This window comes from Tiliqua scincoides, chromosome 5 (genome assembly GCF_035046505.1).
Source record: "Tiliqua scincoides isolate rTilSci1 chromosome 5, rTilSci1.hap2, whole genome shotgun sequence".
Classification (NCBI taxonomy): Eukaryota; Metazoa; Chordata; class Lepidosauria; order Squamata; family Scincidae; genus Tiliqua; species Tiliqua scincoides.
The window spans coordinates 115,466,044-115,472,230 of NC_089825.1; positions in this window are offsets into that span (position 1 = coordinate 115,466,044).

Genomic DNA, 6,187 nt, shown 5'->3' on the forward strand with positions numbered 1-6,187 from the left:
GATCTTGAGTCCCATTTGCCTAATAAATTCAGCTTAGGATTCTCATCACATTTCATTTTCTTTATATCCTCCTATACTCCTGCCATGTGGAAAGGGGTAGCCAAGTTTAGCCGTGTTTTGGCATCTGTGGTGGTTCTAGGAACTGAACCCCACAGATGCTGAGACACAATTGTAGAGTGCAAAACAAATTTAGAAAAGGGAAATTTAGAAATTTATGTTGTGGTTCTTGAAAGATAGAACCTTTCTTCAATTGTAAAAATCCCTACGGGGCTTTAGAACAGCCTGCCTTGAATTAAAGTCTGAGGAGAAATCTGATGACCAAGAAAGGCAGTATGTGAATGCCTGTATTATTATTATTATTATTATTATTATTATTATTATTATTATTATTATTATTATTATTATTACCCGGGTAAGGGAAATTATTTCCTTGCCGATCTGCCTGTTCCTGTGCAAGTTAGGATTGTGCTGTAAGTTTATTTTTTTCTGCTACACTGTCTCAGATGGTGTCTTGCAAACCTTTGTGCAGATTGCTTTGAAGCCTATAATTTACTCAAATTACTGGTATTCATTCACCTTGTCAAACCTCACATGCAAAGTCTAAACCAACAAGGCCAATCAATTATACCATTTTTTTTATACTGTTTGCCATTCAGAGTTGGGTGAAAGACCATGAAGAGGCAGAAGTACAAATTCTGATTTCTGGCAGTTTCCTTCATTCCAAATAAATCCAGGGTTGATGAGGGGAGGATACTCTGTTCAGACTGATTGCAGATGTCAGACAGAGACTGGGCATTCCCAATCAAAATGCAAGAGGTAGCTTTGCTGCTACTCTTTCTATGGCTACAGTTCTCTCCTACCAGTTGCAAGTGCAATCCAGTTATGTGTGCTATGAGTGACCCCCTCCAGCTCCTACACAAGTATTATCAGTCCGGGGATCTACTCATTGGAGTGATTGTGACCCAATTTGGCTACATCTTTGATGAACTGTCCTTCCGTGAAAATCCCAAATCAAAGCTCATAGAAGAACTTCTGTAAGAATTTTCTCTCTCATTCTTTTTTCTTCTGAAATTTATTATGGGGAAAAACATATCCATGGCAAACAGAGAATGAAAGACAAGCAATACCATGTACAGAAATAATTCTGCATATTTTCTTCATGTTGTGTTCTTCCTCCTCAATACTATCTGATGATTCCATAGGTCTCTTTTTGCCCATGTCTCTTTCTATTTCCTGACAATTTTATCTTCCCCCTGTGTCCTTTCATGTATGCCTGGCCCTCTGTCTTTGATTCAACATTACATAGGACCCAGTCCTGTCCAACTTTCCAGCACTGGTACGACCACAATGCAGCCCTGAGGTAAGGGAACAAACATTCCATTACCTTGAGGAGACCTCCGTGACTGCCACCCCACTTCAGGACGCAGCCCACACACCGTTGGCATAGCTGCTTCAGTAGTGGAAAGTTGGATAGGATTGGGCCTACAAGAGACTTTCCTTCCATGGTTATCCATGTATTTGACCAAGTTGGATTCCACGGAGTAGTTGTGCTGAGTGAGCTGACAGCATGATACAGAATGAAGTGGTAAGTTGAAGTGGAAAAATTCCAGTTCATTCTACTTCACATTGCATGTGAAGGGAGTCATAGTTTGCCAATAGGGGAAGGATCCTTCTCACAAAAGAAAAACCACAACATTCTGAAAGTAGTATACAGATGATTTTATCCTAAACTGTTCCTTCAATGTGCTCATTTATGACATGCAAGGTCAGGGGTAGGATTGCATGGGAAAGGATTCGGAATTATTCCACACACCTGCAGCTTCCAGTGGAACAGTAGAATTCTACCACTTTGTAGTGCGTAGATTGAGAACCCTTGTCATCTATTTAGTGGATCTATTTTATATGGCAGAACACCTGAGAGCCCAATCCTATGCATGTCTACTCAGAAGTAAGTCCCGTTATAGAAAGTGGGACTTGCTTCCAAGAAAGTGCGGATAGGATTGCAGCCTTAATCATTAATTTCTTACCATGAAGGGACATGTGGTGTGGGGGTGCCAGGTGAGGCAGAACTGCCCTGTCGTTGCCTGTTGAAAAGCACCGCAGCTACACAGCTTTCTTACACCTAAGGAGGCTCTCCTTACACCCGCTTTCTTGGATGTAAGTGGGTGGGGTGACTGCAGTGCTTTTCCATGGACTACAATGGGGCGATTCTGCCTCACCTGCCAACCCTGCACCTCACATCCCTTGAAAAATAACCATGGGCTGAGGAATTATAAATGAGTATGCTACTGACAGCATAACCTGAGCATTTCTGTTCAGAAGTAATCATCATTGAGTTCAAAGGCTCTTTCTCCCAGTAGATGTGCATAGGATTCCACCCTTATTCTACTTTGCATCTTTTATCTTCGACAGGCATGAAGATTTATAAAATGCAGGCCAAATGGATGATTTGTGAAAGACTGAATCTTTAACTTACTCACAGTGTGACTCTACTTGTAGTGCAATACCAAAGAACTACCAGCATGTCCTCTCCTTGGTATTTGCTGTGAAGGAAATCAATGAGAACCCCCAAATCTTACCCAATGTCAGTCTGGGTCTTCACATATATGACAGTTATGGAAGTGCCAGGATGACTTACCAGAACACCCTGAAACTTCTTTCCTCTTCTGAAAGGATTGTCCCCAACTTCAAATGTAACATGCAAAAGAACCTGATGGCTGTTATTGGAGGAATTAACAATGAAATATCCCTTCAGATGGCTACAATCTTAGGCATCTATAAAGTTCCTCAGGTAAAGTGAATGCGTAAGCCATTTATGTTTTTGAGCTACTATTTGAAATAGTAGTCACCTTGGACAGCGCAGGGCAGGGAATCCGCTGAGTAGAAGGCCTGGTGAGACACCAATATTCTATATAATTGCAGTCTTTATACTTGCAGTGTATCGCGGAACATTCTAGCAGTGTATTTACTGTAAAGCATAAGTGTTCGGCGCAAATGTGCAAGTGTGCATGTTCAACACCCCCCCCCCCCCAAATATTTTGACTAAAATCAAAACATACTTTATGGAGTTGAAAGTGAATTTCCAAATGGTAGTACAGTGAAAAGAAAATAAACAGCAAAGAAGTTGGAATAAAAGAGAAAAAAGGATGTTCACTCATTTTATACTGTTTTACAGCACAAGCCTTTGTGTGCCTACTCAAAAGTAAGACTCATTGTATTCAGTGGAGTTTACTCCCAGGGAAGTTTGTATAGGGTTGCAGTCCTAGAAGCATTTGTTCTCAGAACCGCCTATATAGTTCATTCTTTCAAGTATCTCCCATACTTGAAATATTTCGATTTCTTCAATTCCTGGATTTTCTTTTGTCTTTCATCACAGCATCTATTTTCCTTCAGTTAGTACTATTTATCATCAGTTCTACCCCTTCTTCTGAAAATAGTCTTTTTTGCTTAGGTGGCCTATTGTGTATTAGCTCCATTGAAGAACGTGAAAACCCAACTCCCTTTCTTTTACCGGATGGTCCCCAATGAAGAATATCAGTACAAAGGCATTGTCCACCTCCTTTGGCATTTCCACTGGATATGGGTTGGAATCATTGTATCAGATGATGATACTGGAGAAAAGCTTGTGCAGACTTTGATTCCAATGTTTTCCCAGCATGGCATCTGTACAGCCTTCTATGAAAAAATGCCAGCCATTTTCCAAGCCATAGAGACCCTGAGTTCATTTGAAACCATCCAGGCCAAGGTGAAGTCACTATTCTACTCCAAAGTCCATGTATATGTTGTTGATGCAAGACCTCAGACCATGGCATGTTTGTCATGGTATATATATTTTTCTGGCATATTAGATAGTTTTACAAAGATTTCTGGAGGTAAAGTGTGGATTATGACGGCCCATTGGTCATTCTCTTTCCAAGCGCTGCATAAAGCTTTTGATATACAAGTCTTTGATGGTTCCTTATCTGTTGCAATTCACTCTAATGAAAGGCTGGGTTTTTCAAAATATCTTCTGAGCATACACAATAACCTGCAAAAAGGAGATGAGTTTCTCAAGGTCTTCTGGGAAAAAGCGTTCAGCTGTGCATTTTCTGATTCTAATGAAGATAGTGAGAACAGTGATACATGTAATGGGCAAGAGAAGCTGGAAAACCTTCCCAGAATTCTTTTTGAAATGAGCATGACTGGCCAAAGCTACAGCCTCTACAATGCGATCCATGCCATAGCACGTGCTTTACAGAGGATGTACACCTCCAGGAGCAATTTCAGAGCAACAGAGGGTTGTGATAAGTTGGATCCTTCAAATCTACAATCTTGGCAGGTAATGCTCCATAATCAAAACCATTCAGTTGTCATGGCTAATAGATGATGAAAGTCTGTTCCCAAATACACCTGTAGAAAACATTCCATTTTTCTTAAAACTACATTTCCCCATGCTAGGAAGCCTTTCTTTCCCCTCTAGCTCTTTCCCCTGTAGACTCGGGAATTCTACAATTTTAAATGTTCCTCTTTCTGTAGACAAATTTTGGAGTTTGGCATTCTGGTTCAACAGTTCATTCCTACTGCTGAGCAGTGCCGGCAGTCCACTGGAGCACTGCCCCAGCAATGGCCATAGCGAATGTGCCATAAGGCACATTATGGTGGCCAGGAGGGGAAAGGCTCTGTTGAGAAGGCCTGCACCCAGGAGTTGTAACTTCCTTATTGAACAATGGGGAGGCATTCCTGGGTGGGGGAAGAGCTGGTCGGGGGCAGTTTAGGACTGGGATAGGAGCGGGAACTATCTTCCCTTACCCCAAGGGGACCTCCGGCTGCTTCCTGGCCCTGCAGGATATAGCGGGAGCAGTTTCAGCACCTCTGTATCCAAATCTCATGAACAAAAGCTGTGGCGAATAAGGAGGTGCACTTCTAAGCACCTGCATTAAGTCCCCATAACAGAGAAGCCAGAAAACACCAGAGCTTTCTAGTGTTTGGGCCAGCACTTACTCTCCAGGATTGTCTAGGAAAGGAATTACTTGGACAAAGGTAGGTTTCTAGGATAGTGACTGTATTTTCTTGAAAGCCACATTCAGGGAATTTAGTTTGCTGTTTTTATTACCTGCCAATTTCCCCAGGAAGATACCAACCCAATTTATTACATCCAGAATGAAAAGAGTAACAGCTCAATCCTATTCCCTACCACTTTAGAGCAGGGGTGTCCAAAGTTTTTGGCAGGAGGGCCACATCATCTCTCTCACACTGTGAGAAGTGTGAGAAAAAAGAATTGATTTACATTTAAAATTTGAAAAAAAGAAAAAAGCTGGGGGAAAAAGAATTGATTTACATTTAAAATTTAAATAAATTTACATAAGTTTACATAAGTTACATAAATGAATATATTAAAGATGAACTTATATGAATGAATGAATGTCTTGCAATAGCTCAAGGCCTATAAAAGGCCTTGCACAAAGCAAGGCTGGCCTTTCCTTTGCTGCCACTACTGCATCACAGACGTGAAACAGCAAGCAGTGGAGGAAGCCCTCATCCCACAGCTCACGCAAGAGGTCAAACAGTTGCCCTCACGCTGAGAGCAGTTGCGTTGGGCCAGTGTGGGCTCCAACAAATCTCTGGAGGGCCACAGACTCATTGGAGCCTGGGGGCTCCCTGAGGGCCACATTGAGAGACCTTGAGGGCCACATGTGGCCCCAAGGCTGGGGTTTGGGCACCCCTGCTTTAGAGCATGGAGCTGCAACATTGGAGTGCACACTGTAGGCTATGGTGGAGGATAAGACAGCCAGCAGGAGGTAAGCACAAACATATTTTACTTACCTCCTGGTAGGCTGCTTGATCTTCTATGGGTCTCTTCAGACTTATGCCAGCCATTTTTTTCTGTGGCAAGTCTGGGGAGAGACAGGGGGTATAGCAATTTAGAAAATGCAGGATAGAATCTGGTGAAAGTTGCTGCTGCTTTGTCCATTCCCCTGCCATACCTGACACCCCCCCCCCCAGTTCTTACCCACTCCCATTCCCCCACCAATGAACTGCATGTTGGTACCAGCCTACCTGCCCTGGGGACATCAGGGGTTCAAGGTGGTGGAGATCTGAAGCTGCAGCTACCTTGTGGTAGGAATCCTGAAAGGCCCAACAGCAGTGCGATCATTAAGTCACAGAAGGGCCTTTTACACCAGCAGAACACTACTTTCACGGGTACAAA